The sequence below is a fragment of the Marmota monax genome, unplaced genomic scaffold (genome assembly GCF_021218885.2).
Source record: "Marmota monax isolate L192 unplaced genomic scaffold, Marmota_monax_Labrador192_F-V1.1 WCK01_AAM20220418_F8-fsc00328, whole genome shotgun sequence".
NCBI classification, from domain to species: domain Eukaryota; kingdom Metazoa; phylum Chordata; class Mammalia; order Rodentia; family Sciuridae; genus Marmota; species Marmota monax.
This window is the reverse complement of record NW_026693470.1, coordinates 608,037-624,372: the sequence shown is the minus strand read 5'-3', so window position 1 is coordinate 624,372 and position 16,336 is coordinate 608,037. Positions and strand designations below refer to the sequence as shown.

Genomic DNA, 16,336 nt, shown 5'->3' with positions numbered 1-16,336 from the left:
CCCCTCCCCCTGCACCGGCAAGGTAGAGGGAACTGTGACCACGCACAGAGCAGGCCCAGCGGCCTGCTGAGGGGCAGAGCCGCCCCCCACCCCCCGCGCCTGCCAGGTGACCACCGACAGAAAAGGCCCAGTGGCCCGCGGTGGGACAGAGCTTCCAATCACTCCTGCAAGGTAGGCGGGCCTGCGACCCACCGGCAGAAGAGGAGCAGCAGTCTGCTGAGAGGCTGAGCTGCCCCCTCCCCCTGCGCCGGCAAAGTAGAGGGAACTGTGACCACTCACAGAGCAGGCCCAGCGGCCTGCTGAGGGGCAGAGCCACCCCCCACCCCCCGCGCCTGCCAGGTGACCACCGACAGAAAAGGCCCAGTGGCCCGCGGTGGGACAGAGCTTCCAATCACTCCTGCAAGGTAGGCGGGCCTGCGACCCACCGGCAGAAGAGGAGCAGCAGCCTGCTGAGAGGCAGAGCCGCCCCCTCCCCCTGCACCGGCAAGGTAGAGGGAACTGTGACCACGCACAGAGCAGGCCCAGCGGCCTGCTGAGGGGCAGAGCCGCCCCCGACCCCCCGCGCCGGTCAGGTAGGCGGAACTGTGACCACTGACAGAAAAGGCCCAGTGGCCCGCGGAGTGGCAGAGCTTCCAATCACTCCTACAAGGTAGGCGGGCCTGCGACCCACCGGCAGAAGAGGAGCAGCGGCCTGCTGAGAGGCAGAGCCGCCCCCTCCCCCTGCGCCTGCAAGGTAGACGGAACTGTGACCACCATCAGAACAGGCCAGACCTGCAACCGAGAGACAGAACAGGCCCAGTGGCCTGAGGAAGGGTAGAGCCACCCCCCCCCCCGCGCCTGCAAGGTAGGCGGACCTGAGACCCACTGGCAGTACAGCCCCAGGCACCTGCAGAGGGGCAGTGCCGCTGCCTGCGCCTGCAAAGTAGACAGAACTGTGACCACCGACAGAACAAGCCTAGCGGCCCGCAGAGGGACAGAGCCGCCGCCTGCGCCTGCGAGGGAGACTTTGCAACTATACAAGACCAATATAAATATATAGGGGGAAAATTCAATAGCACAACAGTTTCACCAAGTAGAAAGGAACTCGAACAGTATGAAGAGACAAGGAAAGAAAGGACCACAAGCATTGCAGGTCAACTCAACGTTAGAAGAGGTAATAGCTGCAGCAGATGGAATGTCAGATAAAGAATTCAGGATATACATGCTTCAGATGATCTGGAGTCTCAAGGAAGACATCAGACAGCAAAATCAGACAATGAAAGATCACTTCAACAATGAATTACATAAACAAATCCAAGAAGCCAAAGATCAACTATACAGGGAAATAGAGGTTATAAAAAACAAACAAACAGAAATCCTAGAAATGCAGGAAGCAATAAGCCAACTTAAAAACTCAATTGAGAATACTACCAGCAGAGTAGAACACTTAGAAGACAGAACATCAGACAATGAAGATAAAGTATTTCAACTTGAAAAGAACATAGACAGCTCAGCAAGACTGTTAAGAAACCATGAGCAGAACATCCAAGAAATATGGGATAACATCAAGAGACCAAATTTAAGAGTCATTGGGATACAGGAAGGGACAGAGTTTCAAACCAAAGGAATGAGCAATCTATTCAATTAAATAATACAAGAAAACTTCCCAGACTTGAAGAATGAGACAGAACCCCAAATCCTAGAAGCCTACAGGACGCCGAATGTGCAAAATCATAAGAGACCCACACCTAGACACATTATAATGAAGATGCCCAACATACAGAATAAGGAGAGAATTTTAAAAGCTACAAGAGAAAGGAAGCAGATCACATTTAGGGGTAAGCCAATCAGGATAACAGCTGATCTTTCAACACAGACTCTGAAAGCTAGAAGATCCTGGAATAACATATTTCAAACACTGAAAGAAAATGGGTTCCAACCAAGAATTGTGTTTCCAGCGAAATTAAGCTTCAGGATGGAAGATGAAATTAAAACCTTCCACGATAAACAAAAGTTAAAAGAATTTGCAGCTAGAAAACCATCTCTTCAAAACATCCTTGGCAAAACATTACAGGAAGAGGAAATGGAAAATAACAATGAAAACCAACAGTGGGAGGTAGGACAGTAAAGGGGGGAAAATAATCAAAGAGGAAAACAAACCATGTTTAGTAACATAAATAAACAAATATGGCTGGAAGAACAACCCATATCTCAATAATAACCCTAAATGTTAATGGCTTAAACTCACCAATCAAGAGACACAGGCTAGTAGAATGGATCACAAAACAAGACCCAACAATATGCTGCCTACAGGAGACGCATTTGATTGGAAAAGACATACATAGGCTGAAGGTGAAAGGTTGGGAAAAATCATATCACTCATATGGACTTCGGAAACAAGCAGGAGTATCCATACTCATATCAAATAAAATAGATTTCAAGCCAAAGTTAATCAAAAGGGATAAAGAGGGACACTACATACTGCTCAAGGGAACCATACACCAACAAGACATAACAATCATAAATATATATGCCCCAAACAATGGTGCAGCTATGTTCATCAAACAAACTCTTCTCAAGTTCAAGAGTCTAATAGACCACCATACAATAATCATGGGAGACTTCAACACACCTCTATCACCACTGGACAGATCTTCCAAACAAAAGTTGAATAAGGAAACTATAGAACTCAATAACACAATTAATAACCTAGACTTAATTGACATATATAGAATATACCACCCAACATCAAGCAGTTACACTTTTTTCTCAGCAGCACATGGATCCTTCTCAAAAATAGATCATACATTATGTCACAGGGAAACTCTTAGACAATATAAAGGAGTAGAGATAATACCATGCATCCTATCTGATCATAATGGAATGGAACTGAAAATCAACGATAAAAGAAGGAAGGGAAAAGAATACATCACTTGGAGAATGAACAATAGGTTACTGAATGATCAATGGGTTATAGAAGACATCAAGGAGGAAATTAAAAAATTCTTAGAGATTAATGAAAACACAGACACAACATATCGGAATCTATGGGACACATTGAAAGCAGTTCTAAGAGGAAAATTCATTGCTTGGAGTTCATTCCTTAAAAAAAGAAAAAACCAACAAATAAATGATCTCATACTTCATCTCAAAATCCTAGAAAAAGAAGAGCAAAACAACAGCAAAAGAAGTAAAAGGCAAGAAATAATTAAAATCAGAGCTGAAATTAATGAAATCGAAACAAAAGAAACAATTGAAAAAATTGACAAAACTAAAAGTTGGTTCTTTGAAAAAATAAACAAAATCGACAGACCCTTAGCCATGCTAGCGAAGAGAAGAAGAGAGAGAACTCAAATTACTAACATACGGGATGAAAGAGGCAATATCACAACAGACACTTCAGAAATACAGAAGATAATCAAAAATTATTTTGAATCCTTATACTCCAATAAATTAGAAGATAGTGAAGGCATAGATAAATTTCTTAAGTCATATGATCTGCCCAGATTGAGTCAGGAGGATATAGACAACCTAAACAGACCAATATCAATTGAGGAAATAGAAGAAACCATCAAAAGACTACCAACTAAGAAAAGCCCAGGACCGGATGGGTATACAGCAGAGTTTTACAAAACCTTTAAAGAGGAACTAATACCAATACTTTTCAAGCTACTTCGGGAAATAGAAAAAGAGGGAGAACTTCCAAATTCATTCTATGAGGCCAACATCACCCTGATACCTAAACCAGACAAAGACACTTCAAAGAAAGAAAACTACAGACCAATATCTCTAATGAACCTAGATGCAAAAATCCTCAATAAAATTCTGGCCACTCGGATACAAAAACTTATCAAAAAAATTGTGCACCATGATCAAGTAGGATTCATCCCTGGGATGCAAGGCTGGTTCAATATACGGAAATCAATAAATGTTATTCACCACATCAATAGACTTAAAAATAAGAATCATATGATCATCTCGATAGATGCAGAAAAAGCATTCGACAAAGTACAGCATCCCTTTATGTTCAAAACTCTAGAAAAACTAGGGATAACAGGAACATACCTCAATATTGTAAAAGCAATCTATGCTAAGCCTCAGGCTAGCATCATTCTGAATGGAGAAAAATTGAAGGCATTCCCTCTAAAATCTGGAACAAGACAGGGATGCCCTCTCTCACCACTTCTGTTCAACATAGTTCTCGAAACACTGGCCAGAGCAATTAGACAGACGAAAGAGATTAAAGGCATCAAAATAGGAAAAGAAGTACTTAAATTATCACTATTTGCAGATGACATGATTCTATACCTAGCAGACCCAAAAGGGTCCACAAAGAAACTATTAGAGCTAATAAATGAATTCAGCAAAGTGGCAGGATATAAAATCAACACGCATAAATCAAAGGCATTCCTGTATATCAGCGACAAATCCTCTGAAATGGAAATGAGAACAACCACTCCATTCACAATATCTTCAAAAAAAATAAAATACTTGGGAATCAACCTAACAAAAGAGGTGAAAGACTTATACAATGAAAACTACAGAACCCTAAAGAGAGAAATAGAAGAAGATCTTAGAAGATGGAAAAATATACCCTGTTCATGGATAGGCAGAACTAACATCATCAAAATGGCGATATTACCAAAAGTTCTCTATAGGTTTAATGCAATGCCAATCAAAATCCCAACGGCATTTCTTGTAGAAATAGAGAAAGCAATCATGAAATTCATATGGAAAAACAAAAGACCCAGAATAGCAAAAACAATGCTAAGCAGGAAGTGTGAATCAGGCGGTATAGCGATACCAGACTTCAAACTATACTACAGAGCAATAGTAACAAAAACAGCATGGTACTGGTACCAAAACAGGCGGGTGGACCAATGGTACAGAATAGAGGACACAGAAACCAATCCACAAAACTACAACTACCTTATATTTGATAAAGGGGCTAAAAGCATGCAATGGAGGAAGGATAGCATCTTCAACAAATGGTGCTGGGAAAACTGGAAATCCATATGCAACAGAATGAAACTCAATCCCTTTCTCTCGCCATGCACAAAAGTTAATTCAAAATGGATCAAGGAGCTTGATATCAAATCAGAGACACGCCGTCTGATAGAAGAAAAAGTTGGCTACGATCTACATACTGTGGGGTCGGGCTCCAAATTCCTCAATAGGACACCCATAGCACAAAAGTTAATAACCAGAATCAACAAATGGGACTTACTCAAACTAAAAAGTTTTTTCTCAGCAAAAGATACAATAAGAGAGGTAAATAGAGAGCCTACATCCTGGGAACAAATCTTTACTCCTCACACTTCAGATAGAGCCCTAATATCCAGAGTATACAAAGAACTCAAAAAATTAGACAATAAGAGAACAAACAACCCAATCAACAAATGGGCCAAGGACCTGAACAGACACTTCTCAGAGGAGGACATACAATCAATCAACAAGTACATGAAAAAATGCTCACCATCTCTAGCAGTCAGAGAAATGCAAATCAAAACCACCCTAAGATACCATCTCACTCCAGTTAGATTGGCAGCCATTATGAAGTCAAACAACAACAAGTGCTGGCGAGGATGTGTGGAAAAGGGTACACTTGTACATTGCTGGTGGGACTGCAAATTGGTGCAGCCAATTTGGAAAGCAGTATGGAGATTTCTTGGAAAGCTGGGAATGGAGCCACCATTTGACCCAGCTATTCCCCTTCTCGGTCTATTCCCTAAAGACCTAAAAAGAGCATGCTACAGGGACACTGCTACATCGATGTTCATAGCAGCACAATTCACAATAGCTAGACTGTGGAACCAACCTAGATGCCCTTCAATGGATGAATGGATAAAAAAAAATGTGGCATTTATACACAATGGAGTATTACTCTGCATTAAAAAATGACAAAATCATAGAATTTACAGGGAAATGGATGGCATTAGAGCAGATTATGCTAAGTGAAGCTAGCCAATCCCTAAAAAACAAATGCCAAATGTCTTCTTTGATATAAGGAGAGTAACTAGGAACAGAGTAGGGTCGAAGAGCATGAGAAGAAGATTAACATTAAACAGGGATGAGAGGTGGGAGGGAAAGGGAGAGAGAAGGGAAAATGCATGGAAATGGAAGGAGACCCTCAGAGTTATACAAAAGTACATACAAGAGGAAGTGAGGGGAAGGGGAAAAATAATATAAGGGGGACAAACGAATGTCAGTAGAGGGAGCAGAGAGAGAAGAGGGGAGGGGAGGGGAGGGGAGGGGGGATAGTAGAGGATAGGAAAGGCAGCAGAATACAACAGACACTAGTATGGCAATATGTAAATCAATGGATGTGTAACTGATGTGATTCTGCAATCTGTATATGGGGTAAAAATGGGAGCTCATAACCCACTTGAATCAAATTGTGAAATATGATATATCAAGAACTATGTAATGTTTTGAACAGCCAACAATAAAAAAATTAAAAAAAAAACAAAAGAAAATATGATGTATGATTCCACTCATGAGATTCCTAGGATATGTCTTTCTGTCATAGAAACAGAAAATAGAATGATGGTTGTCAGGGGTGCAGGAAGAGAAATGTAGAATCCCTGATGAGTTCAGGAAAATGAAAAATGTCCTCGATATGGAAGGTTGTGATAGTTGCACAAAAATATGAATATACTTTTTTTTAAAGAGAGAGAGAGAGAGAATTTTTTAAATATTTATTATTTTTTAGTTTTCGGTGGACACAACATCTTTTGTTTGTATGTGGTGCTGAAGATCGAACCCGGGCCGCACGCATGCCAGGCGAGTGCACTACCGCTTGAGCCACATCCCCAGCCCATGAATATACTTAATGCCACAGAACTATACATTTGAAAATGGTTAAAATGGGAAAATTTATGTTAAATGTTTTACCATAATAAAATAATAGTAATAAAATATAGAATAGAATAAAATATAGGTTATATAGATGCATTTACTGTGTGGAAATTTATTAAGACCTACACTTATAAACATGTGGTTTGGATATGTGGTGTCCCCCAAAAGCTAATGTGTGAGACAATGCAAGATTGTTCAGAGATGAAATGATTAGATTATGAGAGTTCTGACCTAATCAGTAGGTTGATAACTTCAGTGGATTAACTGGTAGAAATTATAGGGCAGGTAGTGTGTGGCTGGAGGAAGTAGGTCACTATGAAGCACCTTTGGGGTTTATGTTTTTGTCCCTGGTGAGCAGAGTTGTCTGCTTCCAGGCTGTCTTGAACTGAGAAGCTTTCATTTACCCCAACATTTCACGATGGTGTTCTGCCTCAGCTCCTCCCCAGAGCTATGGAGTTGGCTGACCATGGACTGAACTCTGAAACCATGAGCCAAAATAAACTTTTTCCCTTTACGTTTTTCTTGTTGGGTATTTTGGTCACAGCAATGCAAAGCTGACTAAAACAATGTACTTTTCTGTATATTTGTTATGCTTTTAGTGAAAGAACTAATTGCCACCATTTACACATAATGAAGTTTCAGTAAACAGTGGACCACATACAAATAGTAGCACCGTAAGATTATATCACTTAGTGACATACATTCTTAGTTTGTATAAATGCACACTATGATATTTGCACAATGACAAGAATCACCTAATGATGTATTTTTCCTATTGTTAAGTGACATGTGAATGTATTAGAAACTAGAAAAGAATAAAAAATGTCAGAGTATGTGGCCCATAATAAGTGTAAATATTGTTTTCTGAACTTTCACTTCAGTAGTGGAGTGTGTGTATGTATACTGAATTATGTTTTTTCCTTTTTGTCATCATTAATACATATTAATTAACCAATTGTAAAAATTAATGGGTTGACTGAATTTATACACATGCATATCTACCCTCCTCTCTACCTTATCTTGTCCTCTCCTCTCTTCCCTCTCACTGAATCAAGATGTTAAATGTATTTCAGATTGTTGTTTATTAAAAAAATTTTTTTTAAAAAAAGCCAGGTACAATGGCACATGCCTCTACTCAGGAGACTGAGACAGGAGAATCACTTAAGCCCATGAATTCAAGACCAGCCTGGGCAACATAGTGAGACCACAGCTCATATTTTAAATATTGAAAAATCCTTGTTCTGTGTTTGGTCTCTATTTACCATTGTGCAGCTTCTTTCTTTTTGAATTTGATATGCTTTTCCCAGTGGAAATTATTTAGTTTTGACACTCATTTATTCAAGTAGAAAAAAATCCTTTCCCTACGGTCTTTTCATCATAATCATTTTTCTCCATCTCACTGCTCATGGTAACTAGATTTTTACATGCCAGATTAACCAGTAAATTCATGTACAGACATTCTATCATCTTGCTCCGTGGACTGTTGGTGAAAGCATTAGCATATATCATAATGAAAGACTATGACATGGGGTTTATGCATCAACTCAGGAAAACCACAGCTCATTTAACTCACAGTGTTTGAATTCTGAAATTCCTTGTTGGATAGGGCTTCTTAGGCTCTAACACTCATAGGAATCCTTTCTAGAACATCCAAAATCATAGGTTGTTCATCTGTGCCTGAACACTTCTGAGGACAATAAGCCATCTCAGTTCATTGCTAGAGAGTGTAAAATGGCAAAATTGGGTGATGAATCATTCTGGAACCTGTAGGGATATCTCTGATTAGCTAAGCCTTGGTCAAACTACAAGTGCCTGGAGCATATCTGTTACTGATTTCAGCAGCATCCTTCATGGTGTGCGTGTGTACGTGTGTGAAAGAGTGCAATTTAATTTTCCATGTGTTTTAACAGAACTGAACACTTAATGCCAAGCACTTCTGAAAGCAGGAAAGCAGGTATTTCTTTGACTATTGTGAACAACAGTCCAGTGACTGCCCACTGGTCATTCCACTCTAATCTCATAGTCCTGTTGAGAGAGACGCTCATGGCCTGGGGGAATCTTCCTCCAGGATGGATATGGCCTCTGCTCCTCATTCCCTCCCTCTCATAGGGGCTACTTCTAGGGGGGGGGCAGCAGAAGGGTTTCAGCAATGCTTATGGCTGGTGGAGGTGTCTAATTGTGGGGATCAGTATATGAAAGTTCACTTGATGACAATATAAGCCATATTCTCCAATACTGGTTTTGTCTGTAATGAAAGTTTTACTTTGACACTCCTGCCTTATTTTTTGCTTGGAGGATGTTACTCATTAGGCCTCCTCATATGCCAACAACATAGATTTCTATACCAAAGTATCTAACATAACTTGCACAGCTGTACTGATTAGTGAAACTACAAGTTAGATTCCAACCCTCTGTGGCTGCTCCTCAGTCCTTTTCCCTGGCTGTGGCCCATATCCTTTACCATCCTACACATCATTATTACAAACCTTCCCCAGTATTCAAGCCTCCGCTGAATCCCCTTAGCTGCCAGTGCATAATTTCTTCCCTCCAAAGTGAAAGTGAGGACATGGCAGACATTGTGCAACTCCATCCTCCCCTCTGCAAAAGCTTCTCTTAGGAAAACAGAGAAAATAGAAATGTCATAGACATTCTGAAATTATTAGACTTATAGAGAGAAGAAGGGGGGGACCTTGTTATCTGAAAATTAAAAGGAACAATAGACAAAATAAAAACTAAAAATTAAGACAACAAAGAAAAAGAAGAAGACATTTCATAAAAGATACAGTTAATCAGTATCCCTACAGGATTAGTTCCAGGACCCTTCTTAGACACCAAAAATTTTTGGATGCTCAAGACTCCTATATAAAATGGCATATATATTCATAAAACCTATACAATCTTCCATATACTTTGAATCATCTTAGATTACTTCAAAACCTAATGCAATGCAAATGCTCTGTAGACAGTTGTTATACTGTGTTGTTTAGGATTAATGACAAGAAAATCAAGTCTGTACCAGTTCAGCACAGGCAGTTTTTGTTCCTGAATATTTTCCATCTGTAGTCAGTTGAATCCTCAGAAGCAGAACTCCCAGATGCAGAGAGCTCACTGTACTTAGTAGCTCTCCTGCACATCACACCACATCTATCTTTAGCACACTTATGCTGATTCAAAGGATGAGGTATCTTTCTACAATAAAAGCGATTTCCTAAACTTATGCTCCTGTCCATCCTTTCAAACCCTCAAACCCTCAAAATGCTGTCCCATCAATTATTAGTATTATTATTTTTGCTTCCTGGTTGTCACCACTCTAGTTTATATCTTTTTCTTTTCTTTTTTTTTCTTTTTTTGGAGGGGGAGGATACTGGAGATTAAATCCAAGGGCACTTAACTACTGAGCCATGTCCCCAGGTGTTTTGTGGGGTTTGGGTTTTTTTTCTTTTTTATTGAGACAGGGTCTCTCTAAGTTGCTTAGGGTCTTACTAAATTGCTAAAGCTGGTTTTGAACATGGGATCCTCTTGCCTCAGCATCCCAAGCTGCCCAATCTGCTGGAATTAAGGGCGTGTGCCATCATGCCTGGCTAGTTTTTATCCCAGGTGTTAACTAAAAGCTTTGTCTCCATCTTGGCACTCTTGGGAGGTAGTGGAGACTTTAAGAGGTGGGGAGTAGTGAAAAGTCTTCCAGTCATTGCAAGTGTGCCTTTGAAGGGGGACAGTGGGACCCCAGCCCTTTCCTCTTTTTTGCTTCCAGTTATGAAAATAATGGCTTTTATCTGCCCTGTTCCCCACTGCCATAGTATGCTGTCTTACCACAGGCCCAAAAGCAACTGGCCTTGGACTGAAACCTCCAAAACTGTGAGCTAAAACAAACCTTTCCTCTTCATAAAGTGATCATCTCAGGTATTTTTTATAGTGACATAAAGCTGACTAATACAGTTACTCTCCTTGACCACTTATGCCTTCAACTTATAAACAAACTCTCCTACTCTAGAAAGATCACTTGGTCCTGTGTACTTCACAACATTATCCCATGTCTCTTAATATTTATATCCAGATTTTTCAAAACCCTTTATTCACTGCCCCCACATTCCCCCACCACTGTCCTAAAATTATGTTTGCAAAGAGCACCAGTAATAACCCAACTCCCAAACGTAGTGAGCACAGTCCAGACACAGAAGCAAAACTCTGTGACCATGCTACTTCCTTTCCCTTGGATGTTTTTCCTTCTCTCAATAAGGACCATGCTTTAAGCATATCTCTGTATCGGTGCCTGGCATAGCACCATGTTCAGCTTTCAATACAGTTCATTTTTGGATATCTGGGTGAAAATGGAGGCTCCAAGAGACAGAAATAATTACTTCCTGGCTAGGACAAGATAGCAGTTTTTATAAAGTTAACCATATAAGGCAAACCTGGTGTTTGTTGTGAACTTTTTATTTTTTTTATTTTTCTAATTCTTCAAGGATCAAACAGTGTTCATTTAGTTCCTAGAATGATGCAAAAGGATAACTGTACTAACTCATGCCCATTTCTCATTGTCCATTAAAATATCATGTTCTGTTTCTTGGTAGCATATAAATTTTCAATCAAATGATTAAAAAATCTTAGTGAAATTCTCATCTGGGGCACACTAATGGTGACAGCTGCATTAGATATGATTACAGGATTAATGATTTGCATAAATGAAAATCCCTATAATGCCTAGTTACAGATACTAGTTTTAAAACACTTCACTCTTAATCATTCAACTGCATAAGTCTGAGTTCTGTAAGTGTACTTTGAAAATGGTGGATTTTGGTGCAAAGGATATATATGATTTTCTTCCTTCTTTGGATACCAAAAGAGAATTGTCAACCTGTGAAACAGGACACAAATCAAAATCAGGCATGAACCATTCCAAGGAATAGGAACAGATGGTAGTGAAAGCTTACCCATGTGCCTTCACATGGAATCACAGGAAGTCAGAATTAAAAGAAACAAGTCAAGCCAAGAACCAGAATACCAAGTCATCGATGGGGACCACTGGGAGCTTTGGTTACTGATTTTGAGATACAGGCTGAGTCTGGTGGTAAGGCTGGAACCTAAATGGAATGGAAACAGAAGATGGCGACTCCACCATTTACTGCCCACGACAGTGAATAACTAAAAAAAGGCTGGGCAGAGATCAGAGTAGCCCATGGGAGCCCACAGGTGGCATGGAATTATTTTCTAGGCTCCTTATCCATATTTCAATAGTAGGAAATTTTCTCTGAATTGGAAACCACTTTCTTATAGCCTAGAAATTAGCTTGAATAGTAAAATTAGAGACCTGACAACTTGTCAGATATGATCTTTGATTTGTCTCTATGGTGACAGGAAGTTTGAGAGAGATAAGCCCTCATTTAAAAAAAAAAAAGAGGCATGGGCTGGGAGTAGAGCTCAGTGGTTGAGTGCTTGCCTGGTATGCATAAGGCCTTGGGTTCCATCCCCAACACTGCACATTAAAAAAAAAAAAAACAAGATAGAGCAGGAATATTTATATACTGATGATATATGAAAGGAATGAAAAGAGTTAGACAAAATATTGACCTAAAATGTGTAAAGAAAAAGTTTATTTTTCAGTGATATCCTATAACATACTTCAATAAGATTTATTGAAAGACAATGCACACCACAGTAGACACTACCATTGGCCAGAACTGCATAGGGGTTTTAGGTTTTCTGCTACAGCTGTCCCTTGCTATCCTCAAGGAATTGGTTCCAGGACCCCCATGAATACCAAACTCCAAGGATGCTCAAATCCCTTATATAAAATGGGGTAGTATTTGCAAATAACCTATACACATCCTCCTGTACACTTTACATCATCTCTAGTTCATTTATAATATGCAATACAATGTAAATGGTAGGTAAGTAGATGTAACTTATGGAATAACAATAGGAAAAGCTGTACATGTTCAGTACAAATAATTATTTTTTATTATTATTATTATTATTATTATTATTATTCTGCAGTTGTTTGACTCTGTGGATGTAGAACCTGAATACAGAGGACTAAATGTATTCTGAGAAATTAAAATACCTTTCTACAGATGACCTTTTCTTTGGTGGGTGGGCGGTACTAGGGATTAAACTCAGGGGTATTCTACCACGGAACCACTCCTCAGCCATATTTTGTATTTTATTTAGAGACAGGGTCTCACTGTCGCTTAATGCCTCACTTTTGCTGAGGCTGGCTTTGAACTGTCGATCCTCCTGCCTCAGCCTCCCGAGCTGCTGAGATTATAGGCGTGCGCCACTGTGCCCAGCTAGATGTCCTTTTACGGCAAGAAGTACACGAAGATCATTATCAGACACAGGTTAGGTCAAGTTTGGTACAAAATGTGCACAGAAAGAAAAGATGATTACTCTACCATTTGTTTCATACCTTTCAAATATTCACCCTTAACATGGGATTCATTGCCACCTGGATATTGTTCATTTAGAGAGACAATATTAAATTAGTGTTGCTCTTACAGCCCAAAATGTAGTATGCTGCTCCTGACATCTGTGTAGCTAGTGTACATTCATTATGAATCCAAGTTTATGTACTATTATATTGACGCAACTTGCAATTCCAGTGGCAGAGATACCCAGTGTTCCCTATTAGAAAGATGGAAGCTTCTGCCTTACTATCAAGTGTGCTGATATTCAATCCATTCTTGGTTCTCTGCTCTCTCATTCCCTCATTTCACAAAAAAAAAAAAAAAAAAAAAAAGGAAAATCAAATTTTAAAGAATTTCCCATAGTAAAAAATATCTCACCAGGAATAGTCTTTATAGGGACAAAGAATTTTACCTATTGTAATTCAGTCCCCAAACCAGAGTATCTCAGAGAATCATGCATATGAAATTGACCAATATCAAAAGTAGAAAAGAGCAAGGCATGTGGCACATGTCTGTAATCCCAGTAGCTTGGGAGGCTGAGACAGGAGGATTGTGAGTTCAAAGCCAGCTTCAGCAAAAAGTGAGTACTAAGCAACTCAGTTAAGACCCTGTCTCTAAATAAAATACAAAATAGGACTAGGGAGGTGGCTCAGTGGCCAAGTACCCCTAAGTTCAATCCCTGGTTCCCACCCCCCCACACACACACAAAGAAAAGACAGAGGTATTAAGACACAAAGATGGAGAAAACAAAGGTCTTAATGAATACAAAATAACTCATCTTCAAATGAATCATTTTAATTCATCATCTGTTTACTCACATCAATCTCTGTTACTAGGATTCTAAGAAGGAATACTTGACTTTGTGAGGTGCTATAACCATGCACTATATTTAAAGCTGGACAACTTTGATTGGTAGCTTGTAATTTTAGTTATACTATCAATACAGAATGAGACTTTCAAATTCATGTGTCCATTTGTGCTGCTATAATAAAGTCATAGACTAGATAAATTATGAAAGAAGACATTTATTTCTTACATTTCTGAAGGCTGGGAAGTCCAAGATCAAAGCACCCACCGGTTTGGGTTTGGTGAGGGCTTGTTCCTTCCTCACAGATGAGGCCATCTAGATTCCCTCGCAGAAGGGGTGAGAAGGGGCAGACCACTCCATGAAAACCTTCAGTGTTACAAGATGAAAAAGTTCTAGAGCTCTTTTACACAACAATAGAAATATACTTAAGATTACTGAACTGTCCACCTAAAAGTGGTTAAGATGGCAAATTCAAAATGTTATCTGTATTATAACAATGAAAATGGCAGTATTCATGGGTTGATATTATTATATGGCAGTATATATCTTGAATAAAAAGACATTTTAAAATATGAAATGCAGGGCTGGAGTTGTGGTTCAGGAGCAGAGCGCTTGCCTCGCACATGTGAGGCATTGGGTTTGATCCTCAGCACCACATAAAAATGAATAAACAAAATAAAGATATTGCATCCGTCTATAATTAAAAAATATTTTTTAAAAAACATGAAATGCATAAAATTTCATTGCTGGTCATCATTAACAGATGGATAATTTCAATAGATCATAGATGATAAAGAACACTTAACTATAAACACTAATTAAGATAGTTTTACACTTCTTTACAAAATAGGAATTCGATTATAATCATTAGTAGGCCTCTATTACAAAAAATAGTAGTCAATCATTATTATTCTTATTTTTAATTTAATAAAAATGTGTTTCCTATCCCATTATGTAAGGACTATTATAAAACATCCTTAATTTTTCCTACCAGCCTACAAAGCCTAAAATATTTGACATCTCTCCCTTTACAGAAAAATTTTCCTGATCCCTAATTTAAGACATTGAAATCAAAGAATTTTGTGCATTTTTATTGAGCAGCAATTTTGTATTTAATTACACGTTTTAATGATGGAATTTTTAAGCGTTCGTGTAAAATAGGAAATTAGTGGACTTCATAATCGTCAACTTCAAAACTGTTTTTCACCAAAATATTTACTGCAATGATTTATTTTTTTATTTGTTCAAATTAGTTATAGATGACAGTAGAATGCATTTTTACACATCATACACAAATGGAGTATGACTTCTCATTTTTCTGGTTGTACATGATGTAGAATTACAATGGTTGTGTAATCATATATGCATATAGGGCAATAATGTCCGATTTATTCTACTTTCCTTACCCCAATATCCCCTTCCTTCCTTTCACTCCTCTTTATCTAATCCAAAGTAACTCTATTCTTTTATAGCCCCACCCTTTGTTGTGAATTAGCATTCACATATAAGAGAAAATGTTCAGCCTTTCATTCTTTGGGATTGGTGTATTTCACTTAGCATGATATTCTCCAGTTCCATCCATTTATTGGCAAATGCCATCATTTCATTCCTCTTTAAGGCTGAGTAATATTCCATGTGTGTGTGTGTGTATAATATTATATATATATATATGAAATATTTTCTTTATCCATTCATCTGTTGCAGGGCACCATGGTTGGTTCCACAGTTTAGCGATTGTGAATTGAGCTGCTATAAACATTGTTGTGGCTGCATCATAAATCAGCACATGGACTATGAAAATATACACAGTAAAAAAGGAAATAAATATGTGAAAATGTTTGGTATATCACTTTATAGTATTTTACTGTTTTTATTATTTATATTTCCAGGAAGTTTTTCATTTTTTACCTTTAATAAATATTCGCAGAATATTATTATGATGGGCTGTAAAAAATACAAGTTGTCATCAAATTATGATAGGTGGTATAATCTCTTTTCATTATTAGGAACTGACGAGTGAAAATTTGCTTGACTTATCATTGCTTTGCAATGTGTTAAAGTGTTAGCAACTGATTTTATAAATACATCATTGATTAAAACACTAGAATCCCTGAAAATCTGGGTAAACATTTACTTTTGGTAGCCCAAATAATATTTTGGTTTTAAATCTTATTCATGTACTCCATTTGAAGTTTATACATAAACTACAATCCATTTTAGCTTCTTTATTCTATAGAATCAACTATTATTTTGTGCTTTAGAGTCCTAAGGGTCAAAGTAACACCTC

General features: G+C 38.6%; 1 long non-coding RNA gene across 1 annotated transcript in view; it reads right to left on the bottom strand.

Annotated features, from left to right (window-relative positions):
- Positions 1-16,336, bottom strand: part of LOC124101681 (uncharacterized) — a 57,078-nt gene that overhangs the window by 8,594 nt on the left and 32,148 nt on the right. The window contains exon 5 of the long non-coding RNA XR_009228055.1: positions 14,278-14,415. This is a non-coding gene — a long non-coding RNA (uncharacterized LOC124101681). The remainder of the gene's footprint in view (positions 1-14,277; positions 14,416-16,336) is intronic.